This window comes from Mus pahari, chromosome X (genome assembly GCF_900095145.1).
Source record: "Mus pahari chromosome X, PAHARI_EIJ_v1.1, whole genome shotgun sequence".
In the NCBI taxonomy this organism is placed as follows: domain Eukaryota; kingdom Metazoa; phylum Chordata; class Mammalia; order Rodentia; family Muridae; genus Mus; species Mus pahari.
The window spans coordinates 36,413,212-36,425,523 of NC_034613.1; the positions used below are offsets into that span (position 1 = coordinate 36,413,212).

The 12,312-nt window shown below is 36.5% G+C and overlaps 1 pseudogene; it reads right to left on the reverse strand.

The window, feature by feature from the left end:
• Positions 1-8,785: 8,785 nt before the first annotated feature.
• Positions 8,786-11,212, reverse strand: LOC110313793 (annotated as a pseudogene).
• Between the last annotated feature and the right edge of the window lie 1,100 nt (positions 11,213-12,312).

The following is a 12,312-nucleotide window of genomic DNA, read 5'->3' on the forward strand; positions in this document are numbered from 1 at the left end:
TCTTCACAGAACTTGAAAGCATACAAAAAATTAAAATAAAATTATACTAGCTAAAATAAACTTAAATGATTAAAGAAGTGTTAGCATCATGACCATCCTTATCTGAAAATGTACTACAGAGGAATAGTAGTAAAAACAGCAAAATATTGATACCAAATAGTCTGTGGATTTAGATCTGAAGACCCTGACACCCATGGACACTAAATTTTATTAAAAATAATAATCAGAATTACACACTGACTTCATCAAATAGTTCTGGTCAAAGTGGATGTGTGAATGGACAAGAATGTAAATAGATACTCATTACTCTATACAAAACTCAACTCCAAGTAAATCTAAGATATCAACAAAAAGGCAGATGCACTGAATCTGATAGAAGAGAAGCTGGGTGATATTCTTAAACTATTTTCTACAAGCAAAGACTTTCTAACACAGGCATTCATATAAAAAGTTAGTAAATAAGACTTGACGAAACTGAAATGGTTTTGTCTAGAAAAGGATACCATCATTTAGACAAGTCTTGGAGTACAGAATGGGGAAATTGTTTACCAACTAAACATCTAATATAGGGTTAATATCCAAACTATATAAAGAACTAAAAAAAAAAAAAACAAACAAAAACTGTACACCAAGGAAACATATAAGCCAGTTAAATAAAATATAAGGTAGATATCTAAATAGATAATTCTCAAAAACAAAACAAAGCAACAAAACACACACACACACACACACACACACACACACACACACACACACACACGACTCAGAATCACTCAAAGTAATATTCAGCACCTTTAAATGTTAGGGAAGTACAAATCAAAATTACTTTGAGATTTCATCTTAAACAAGTCAAAATGGCCAAGATTGATAAAAAAAATGATACCTTATGTTGGTGATGATATGGAGCAATAGAAACACTCATCTAGTGCTTTCCCAACTCAATCTCCCTCAAGATTCAGCTATACAATTCTTGGATATAAACACAATGCCTCATTCTACCACAGGGGCACTTGCTCAACCACACTAATTACTGCTCTATTTATGATAACAAAAAAAAATAAAACCAAAACAAAAAACAAACAAACAAAAAAACTGGAAACTAAATAAATACCCTTTAACACATTAATAAAGAAAGAAATTGTGGTACCCTTACACAATGGAATATTACTCAGTTGTTAAAAACAAAATTTTTAGCTGCTTGTTGAGTCATCTGGAGTGCTCAGATACAGATATTTGCACACAACCAATGGACATAAGCAGCTGACCCCTGTGGTTGAATTTGGGAAGGCTGAAAGAAACTGGGGAAAAGGGTGATCCTGTAGGAGCACCAGCAGTATCAATTAATCCAGACCTCCAAGATCTCTCAAACACTTGACCACCAACCAGGCAGCATACACCAGCTGACATGAGTCTCTCAACACACATACAGTAGAGGACTGTTTGTTTTGTGTTCATCCAGACATGATGCACCTAATCCTTAAGAAACTGGAAGCCCCAGAGAGTTTAGAGGTCAGGTGTGGTGGGTGGGGACATCCACGTGGAGACAAGGGTGTTGGGGGGGAGATATGGGATATGGAACAGTCGGAGGGTAGATGGGGGTGGAAATAAAATATGGAGTGTAAAAAATAATTACTTAATTAAAAAAATTTTAAAAATTAACAGGTGAATGGATGACTTAGAAAATAATCATCCTGAATGAAGTAACCCAGACACAAAAGGACAGATATGCTATACTTTGTGTTTACACTTGTATGTGACCACAGAAGTCAGGTGGAGTTGTAAGGTACTAGGGTATAGGCATAGATCTTCCTAGGTTGAGGAAATATCATGGATAATTATGGATGGAAAAGTTGTGAAGGACTGGACTGGGAAGACAAAACAGGAACAGGGAGAAAAATCAGAGGGTAACAATTAAAACTAAGGGCCATTTTAGGGGTCATAGAGTAATCTAATATAGAAGTTTCCTATAATATACACATATGTAAAGGTGATCTAAAAATCACCAAATAATTATTGAGATAGTGTTAACACTGGACATCTCTTGTCAGCAAGTGAAGCTTCATATACAAGAAATGGTGTATATCTATGCAATTTTTTTGTTTTGTTTTGTTTTGTTTTTCTTTTTCTTTTTATGTTTGTTTGTTTTGCTAAAGGGGTTTTTTAGGAACCCCTACACAACCAAGACTATTGGCAAATTTATCCATGCTTTCCCACACACTGATAGTAAAGTCCTATTCTTTTTATTCTACATTTTATTGCTTCTTCGTGAAATTTCACATCATGAACCCCAATCAAACTCATCTCCCCCTTCACCCATACCCAACATCCAGCCTTGCATCCTCCACATACCCTACAGAGAAAAAAAGAATCTTGTGGAATTTGTATCACAGTGTGTCTCTCTGTATACACTTGCTTGTATATATGGCTGGCTGTAAGTATCTGAATCTGTCTTAGACAGGTGCTGGCAGAGTCTCTCAGAGGACAGCCATACCAGGCTCCTGTCTGTAATCACATCTTGGCATCAGCAATTGTTTTGGTGTTTGTTGTCTGTGGACGGAATGGATCACATTGTTGGGCAGTCTCTGCATGGCCTTTCTTCAGATTCTGCTCCATTTTTTTGTTGCTGCATTTCCTTTTGACAAGGACAATTCTGAGTTAAATTGTTTGAGGTAGGTGGATGACTCATTCCTACATTGGGGTCCTTGTCTGACTACTGGTGGTAGTCTCTTCAGGCTCTGTCTCTCTGCTATTGGGTATTTCAGCTAATGTTATCTCCACTGGATACAGGGAGCCTCTCATATCCCAGGCATCTGGGACTTTCTAGTGGTTCCCCAATTTTCTCACCCTCCAATGCTACTTATTTCTATTTTCTCTGCTGGTCCTCTGAACTTCTCTCCTGTCTCTTTACATACCTGGTTCTGTCTCCCCTTTTTCATCCCCCATGTCCTTCCTTCTTTCTGCATTCTGTGATTATTTTGTTCTCCCATCTAAGTGAGTTTGAATTATCCACACTTTGGCTTGCCTTCTTGTTAAGCTCCATGTGGTCTGTGAGTTTTATTGTGGGTATTGATGAGCTTTTGGGCTAATATCTTTTTTTTTCTAAAAGAAGTTAAGATTTGCTCTTTCTTTTTCTATAAAAAAAAAGTGTTGAAATTTTGATGAGGATTTCATTGAGTATGTAGATTATGTTTAGAGAAATGTAATTTTCACTATTTTAATTCTACCTATCCTGTTATTTGTTTGATTGTTTAGTAAGAAACAGTTGTGTTCACTTATTTGTTTTAAACTCACCAAATAGATAGGTTAAAGAGAAGTCAGTAGGAATCATTATGCAACCTGTTGTCAAGTAATCAATTTCAATATTAATCTCTTTCTTCAGAAATGTGATAGTGTTCATTAAACATTTCCCTATATATACACAGATTAAATAACTTATTTTTTATTTGTGTTACAATATTTTTCTTATTCGCCTTATCGGTTAATGAATTTGAGTTTTTCTGTTACTTTCACAGTATCTTTTCTCACTACTTTACTAGTTCCTTATTTTATTCAACCTTCATTAGAGGAAAAGAAGATATCTTGGCTAATACAATGAGAATTGTAGTATAGTCTGAAGATGTTTCTATGTGTGCTGAAAAGACTGAGAGCTGAAGAACTGTGTCATTCATAAACTTGGATGACTCCACATTCCTAATCTGTTGCTTGGGCATTCTAAGAAACACATTGGTCCATCAGTATACATTGGAAGGCTAAAATTGGTGCCTTCTGCAATCCTGGTAATTTGGAATAGATAGACATCATCACTAAAACAATTAAAGGTAAGTAAACAGAATTTGATTTCCCTAGACATTTTTGTGTCTTGTATTATCTTGAAGGTACCATATACTTTAGTAGAGTTTTTTCTCAGATTATACTCCCTGAAATTAGAAGTGAAGTTGGTAATCATGATTAACCATCACATCTCCTGTCCATTGAAACCAGTGGTGTGAATGGTAAAACAGTATGATGTTACATGATTTCTAAAAGTATATATATATATATATATACTCTAGTAGTATTCAATCAGCCTTTGGAAGTAATCTACTAAAGTAAGTCAGGGTAAAATATAAAAGCGTGTAAACTTTTATCAATATACTGGGCTCGATATTCTTGGCAATCTGAATATCAAATCAGAATTTGTAACTATATGTATTAGTTCTATTTCCAACACTAATTGATCAGTTTGAGACTCTACTTTTACAATTCATAGAATATTAATTTTCACTAGAACCAGAATTCCTCTTAAGATTCTGTAACTATCCTTTTCAAATATGATAATCAGTTAAGAATCATGGCAAGGCTCTCTAGGTGTGACAGGCTATGTCACTGATTTCATTGGTACTATGACTCAAAATTTATTTGATAATAATGTCCTGTTACTTAGAGTTAAGTGATACCAACTTGAACCTTGCAACATGGAGGTTATATTCGGTGACCATCATATTTCATGTAAAGATTATCTTACATCATATGTGATTTCCAGAACATACATTTGAATACATAGAAAGAATTATCTTCAGATAAGATTGATAACAAATAGTTTTCTTTTCAGATTTGTGATAGAAGATATGCTTTCTGAAATCTCCCTCTAGTAGATACATTTTTTATAATTAACTAGTTTAAAATTATAATATCTATAATTTTATATTTTTACTTTAGCAGATAAAAATACTTTAATTTTCTATATTGTGACTATATTGTGACCATATTGTGGCTATATGCCTGCCAACAAATAAAATATTTCTAAGCACTTTGGCTAAAATATTTGGAAATTGTCTCCTTAAGATATCATATGGATAAATGCAACCTAACCTACATTTATGAACTTTAATTCTATTTTCTCTTAACTTTAAGTTCTATTCCCATATTTGTACTTCTAATTTTATGATGTATAAATTAGAATATAATGCAACATATTTTACTATAACATACTTTCTTGTGGGTCATTCTGTCACTATCATCCTTTGAGGATGGATAGGACTCATGTTTAATTATAGGTCCAATTATAATTCTAATAACAGAAATGTTTTGTTGTCATCCTATAGAAAACGTTTAGTGATTTGCAAAGCAACAACCATTAAGACACTGTTAATCCACTAAAATTTTGACAGCTAAGTTGAAATAACCTTTTCAGATACACATGTATGAGCTAATACTAGAAACAAAAATTAGTCATGAAAAGTTTGTAACTTAATATACCACTAACTTCACAATAAGTGAAGTGGCTTAATAAACCACTTATCCTAATATGGAATTTGCCTTATGTAACTTGTACTATATTAAGAATCTCAGTCCTTTTGAATTATTATCTATAATTCAACAGAACTTATTTCATGAAGTTAAAATTCAAATTGCAGTATAATTTACATTGACAAGATGGTTCATTACATTTCATTTTACATGATTTGAGAGCTGCAGCTATAGAAAATAAGGGCATGTTTGATTTTCTTCAGATATTGGTTTTTAGTAAAAAATTATATTTTCTGTCTTGCAGGTTATAGGTTGTTTCAAACTATAATATATTTAATATAACTTAAGAACTTATCTGAGAAAATAGATTCACATTTTCTGAATAACTATGAAAGAATTTGCTGAATGGAGACATCTATTGTCATAAGACAAAATGTCTCACACCCAGGTCCATATGCTTGTATTCTACTATTTAGTAGTATATGAAACTGAGATTTCATTTACATATTAGATCTTTACAGATGTAATAATTTAAGGTGTGTTCAATAACAGGATTCACAATATTGAAAGGATTCTCATGAGTGGGAAATAAACACATGTACAAAATATGCTGTGTGAAAACATGTAAAGAATAACTGTGATGTAACTCACACATTGTGACCAGGAAGAGTTTTCCCTTAATTTTTTTACTCCTTCATCTTGGATTTTAATTAACCTCCAAAACTGTGAGACAATGTATTTCTCTTTTTAAAGCCACAATATTTTTTATTATGTTTTGTTATAGCCATAATGAAATAAATTAGATACAGAGTCAGTGAACATTAAAGAGACATAAATCACAACTCACACAATACTTATACATGACTACTTATTTCACTGTCAATAAATTTTAACAAACTATAGACTGCTTTTTTATTAATCATTCCATTCATTTACATCTCAAATGATATGCCATTTCCCATTTACTCCTCAACCAATTTCTGATCCCACATCTGATCTCCCACTCCTCTTTCTGCCAATGTGAGGGTGCTTCCCCACTCACCCACCCTTTCCTACCCCATTGTTCCATCATCCTTCCATATTGGGGCATAAAACTTCCATAGGACCTAGTGCCTCCCCTCCTGTTGCTGTCAGGCAAGGCCATCCTCTGCTACATATGTATCTGGAGCCATGGATCCCTCCCTATATACAGCTTTGTTGGTTGTCAAGTCTCTGGGAGAACTGGGTGGTCAGGCCAGCCTATGTTGTTATTTCAGTGGGATTGCAATCACCCTCTGCTCCTCCAGTCCTGCTGCCAGCTCCCCAACCAGGGTCTGATGATTGGCTACAAACATTCACATCAGCATTGGTCAGTTGCTGGCAGAACCTCCAAAAGAACTGCCACACCAGTTTCCTGTCAGCAAGTGCCTCCTCACCATAGCAACAGTGTTGGGTTTGGTGTCTGCAGACATGGCGGATCCTTTTGGTGTCTGCAAACATGATGGATCCTTAGGTCGGGCAGTCCCTGCTTGGCCCTTCCTCTGGTCTCTGTTCCATTTTCATTTTGTCCCTGTTCTTCTTTTGGACATGAACATCTCTGGTTAGAAACTTTGTATCATAATTTTGTTGAATTCAACACCTTTTTTATATCTGTAAAATGCACAGTCCTTTTATATTGAAATTATTTGTTTCTTCTTCTCTTCACTAACACAAGCACATTCTCAATAATTCTTTGTTTCTGAATAAAGTATTTCTGTTTCTTAAAAAAACAAGTAAAGAAGACTTATTCAAATATCAGATGTTTCTTTGTGACTATTTTTGATCCATTTAAAATTATTTATTTATTGGAAATTTCACAGATGAGCATTACACGTGTACATCACTTAGTCCTATCTTTTCTCCTTCTGACTGCCTTTGTTCTCAAATTCTTGACCTCTTTTTAATAATTATATTTACATATTTGTATACATAAATGTATAAATAAAGATAATCTGTTGAGTCTATTAAGTATTACTCATCTTTATTTGAGTTTGGGACTATTGTTCAAAATTATATAACATATAACACTGTTTTTTCTGGATATAGACAGAATCTCCCTCTCGCAGCTACAATATATTGCCTAGTTCCTCATCCAGGAATTGGACCTTTTCAGATTTGCCCCATCTACATTGACATGTTAATTAGTGTGGTCATTTTTCAGGTATTCTTTAAGCCATCAAATAGTTAAGAGATAACACAACATATATCGATCATGCATAGAGCCTAGTTTGGTTTCCTGTCCATACATTGGGCAGCTCACAACCATCTGTATCTCCAGCTGTGTGAGTTCAGATACTCCTGCAAACACCTGCACTCAATAACATATACCCACACATAGACACACAAGTATGAAGATAATTTAAAAAGTAAAATAATTAATCAAAAGGAAGAAGTCATTTATCAAACTAAATAAAAAGAAGAGATGAAATCTAGCATATAGAAAACATACAATTATAGTCTTTCAAAATAATTTTAAAAACCCATCTAACATAATAAGGCACATGTTCTCACATTCATTTTGATACATCATGAATTCAAAGAAGTTAATGAAGGTTAGGCATGATAGCACATGCCTTTAATACTAGTACTCAGGAGACAGGTACTCCGCATCTCTGTGAATTTGAGACCACTGTGGTCTAAACAGTGAGCTACATGACAGACAGGGCTACATAGAGACACTTTAGCTTAAAACAATGTTATGCAATCAATTTATACATTAAAAACACAAGTAAAATAAATAGTAAACATTCCAAGTACAGATCATCTATAATATATTTTTATGGACATCATTTTTTCTTTTGAAGGAAGATCATTCTCATATTAACCCTAATGGTACCTGGAACAGTGTTGTAAATATTCATTGCACATTGTTTGAACTGAAATAAAATAAATAAATAATGATAGTTAAGAGGTTCATTGTATTCAGGTCATTTTTGTATACTGGCAGTTAATTATTATGGTAGAAATATTTTTTATAGCTAATACAAATGTTGGTTACATATGTCATAGCTATTTTTCTGCAACAAATATTTTACTATTTTCAATAAAATATTTCATATGCTTTGATATACATTTTACTTTTATAATATGAATATATTTTTAAATAAGCATTTTTTATTAAAACTCAGGACAAAAAGAGACTGAAAACCAAATTCCCATTTAATCCAAATGAAATGAAATTAAAAATACTTGTTTTCTAATAGGGGGCAGAGTCAGGTGGAACCACAGAACCAAAACAAAATCCAAGCATCCGCATCCTTCTCCCTACCCTGCCTAACTTCACACACTAACATCAGCAGGAGACCAGTGTAGGTGGTCTTTTGGAAACATGGTCATGATCTAGGCTTGCTGACAGCGTCCTGTACTCTGTCCAGTGAGATGGAACCACGAACATACTTTACTGTCGTGGGATTCCGTGTGGCTAATGGGTTGTGGGGTGGGGTTTTCAGGATCTTCATGAGGCTTCTTATTTATTTAGCTCTACCAGCCTCTCCCAGCACCATTCTCTCCCAGGCAAGGGCTCCATCAAGAATGGCCCCTACTCTGCTGAGGGCTGCAAACTGTCCTCCTCTTCTCTGTTCTCTGTCCCACTCTCATCATCTTCAATCTCTTCCTCCTCCCCACTGAACTTGCCATCAGTCCACTTGGGGCTTGTACTGGACTTCCAAAACATGAACTGGGGCCGCCCTCGGGAAAAGGCTCCTTGTGGCCTGTGCTTATCCATTTGTCACTGCCCTCGCCTTCCTGGTCAGCATGCAATTACTACTTCTTGCTCTTGGGTATTTACTATGGATCCCCTTCTTCTTCCTGGCTTCTCTTTTGAAAATCATTGTTGCTGCTGTTGTTATTGTTACCAGAATAGTTTCCTCTGCCTCAACCTCTGCCTCTTGCTGGAAGTTAAGAGGTCCCCCATCTCTGCTGCCTCTCTCATTTAGACCCACGAAGTCTTTGGTTCCCAATCTGGATTTGCCAAAACCTGTGGTGGTGTTCTCCCCTTCCTTTGCTTCCTTGGCTTAGTAGGAATGAGATGATTGGGAAGAGGAGGAGTAGGTCCTAGAGAGACCGGTCTCTTGCTCTGCGGTGCTTCTTCTGCTTCTTTGATCCTTCGTGGGTTATCTCTGTCTTTTCAGTTGATAATTCTCTTGAGTGGCTAGAGTCTCTGGAATCCACGGACTCCTTATATTTACCTCGCATAAGATCCCTCTCCTTATGTTTTTTTTACAATGTTCAATATCAAGGCAAAGATCAATAGGATGATCGTTTTATTTTCCCTTAGCCTTGTAGTCAGGTTGCCATGGACTTTTCAATTCCTCATGAGTCAAGCCATGCTTTATGAATCTATCCTAGTGTATAATTCTGGGCTTTTCTTATTTTTAGCTGCTTCTTTTCCATTTCCTCTCTATAGGTATTTAGTAAAGCATGCATACAGTGGTACTCCAGAGGGTCCAAAGTGATGCCATTTAACATGATGAAAAATGGTCACTATGTGCTGGGCAAACAATTCTTGAGGGATTATGCTGAGACTGAGCTCACTGTATGTGCTGGACAATGGAATGGAATTCCTGCTACGTTTTGTTGCTATGGAATAGATTCCACAAATCTTTCATTCCTAAGCCAATGAGCCACTTGGTCAAGCAAGGTACTCACTGAAGGAATCTGTCCAGTCATTGTCCTGGGCCTCCTGAGTAAAAGAGAAATCTTCCCTCAGGAAAAGTCTTCTTTGTTTCCCAGCTTTTCACATCTTTTTCTCAAAGTCATTCCGGAACTTATACCTTTCGGGAGACTGGCTGCTTCAGAAGGCTTCTCAGTGTCTGTCTTGTGAGCAAATGGATCAGATTTCATTCTGATGTCAGTATCAGAGAAGTCCCCTTTCTCCTTCAGCTTCTCTTTATTGGCACTTGTTTGTTTCTGATCCTTATCCTTCCCATTCTTTATCTTGTGCTCTTCCAGATACCTTTTTGAGGATGTTACTCCTCCTGAAGCAGCACTCTCCTCTTTCTGAGATGAAACACATGCAGAGCCAGTGGCTCTTTTTGGATGGACTCAAAGCCCCAGGGCCATGGCTGACCTGACCTTGGTGTGCTCCAGAATGATACCCAGCACCACCTGACATAGATGCGCCCACCTGGGATGCATTAGAATGTGGAGGACTAGGTTTTGGCCCAGGGCTAGGGCCTGGTGGCTTTAACCTAACCACCACAGACTGGAGGGGGCTTTTTGAGAGCTGGGCTTCTCTCCCCAGGGACCTAGATCAGACATGGAGGCCTGTGATGCAGAACTAATGCTATAGGTGGTGCCACCTGGCCATGGCTTTGAGCTCTCAGACCCTTTTGTATCTTGAGAGGTTCGTCCAGAGAATGTCTTTTCCTTAGCCTCATCTCCCTGGTTATCACCAGCTGCCTGAGATGGCCAGCTATTCTTGCATGAGGACTTTTTATCTTTTGTAGACTTTTGCTTAGATGACTCAACACAGCTGTGGTTAGAGGATGACCAGGAGGATGAGGAATGTCTTGACCTGTCAGAGGATGGCTTATCAGAGTTCCTAGAATGGCTTCTGGACCGTGGGGAAGGGGACTTTCTCTTTGGGAACCAGGATAGAGAATGACTATGGCTGTATGCTTGCCTGTAGCTCTGCCAATTGTAGCGGTAGTTTACATAGTCTCCTCGGTTATACTGGTCCCATGAATAAAAGCCTCAGTTTCACCCACGGAAGTAATAGGGCCTCCTGTAACCTCTGTTGTGACCTCAGAAATCTCGATTTGATATACTCTGGGTGATTCCTTTGTCTGTTATGAGCTACAGAATATGATCTGGAACTAGACCTAGAACACAGCCTGTGCTTCCTTGAATGAGAGACAGATCAGCTTCAGGACCTAGACTTTGGAAATGAATGAGTCCAATATCTGGATGCTGCTCTTGAGTGAGAAAAGTGAGACCCAGACTTGGATATGTTTATTTTTGACATCTTGGAAGAATTTATACCTTGACTGGTCAAAACGACTACAGCTGCAGTCTGGCACAACCAGCCATAACCCAGATGTCCCACAACAGAAGAATGGATACAGAAAATGTGGTTCATATACTCAATGGAATACTACTCAGCTATTAAGAATGCAGACATCCTGAAATTTGCAGGCAAATTGATGGAACTAGAAAATATCATCCTGAGTGGTAACCTGCCACACCACCTCCAGCAGGATCTGTGTGACAAGATCCACAAACTGAGTAGATTGACAACAAAAGGGGGAGGCCTCCTGAAACCAATGGTGGAACTCTTCACTCTTTGCTGGAGAAAAAAAAAATGAGCTGTAGTTCTCATGGCAATCTATCTGTTTTGTTTTCTCTTATTCCTTTTCGTTTTTATGTGTTCCTGGTAGCCAAGGCCAAGATCTTAAGCAAGAATAATGGGTAAGAAACCATTCCTAGAGATGGGGCAACTAACATGACCTTAACCCCAGGGAAACCAATGCTTTACTTTCTAAAATATTTACAAAACTATTATGATAAAAACTTTCCCAACAATAAAATTTCATATGGCTATATGTGTGTCATCAGAGGTGGATTTTGGTATATGGTAAAGAAAGTCTTAATTAGAAAGAATTAAAATAGTTTAAATTTATACATTGAAGATTTATAAAAGATTAGGCACTTGATATTAAATAATTATTGACCATGGGGCTGGAAAGTGAGTTCTGAGGTTAAGAGCACTGACCATTAAAGATTTATTAATGTGCTCCTGGAAATATGCCACTGGCCTTTGACAACAGCCCCCAGTGAATACATCCTTTTAGAATGGTTATATTTTGATGGTTTATAATGATGTTATCTGTTCTCTTTGTGATTCACTGAATACATAGTTTCAGAGTTGTAATTTTTGGATGATTTTTGTGCTTTATTGTGCCAAATGATTTTTGTTGGTATTTATGATTGTTTCACTGGATATAGTTTCTAAGAGATGTAAAGTTTGGTTTTTTAATGTATAAAATCCCCTGCTTGAGAGCTGGAAAAATACATTCAGATTCAAACTGCCTCTGTGTTTGTTTCTGTTTGTCACCACCGAATCCT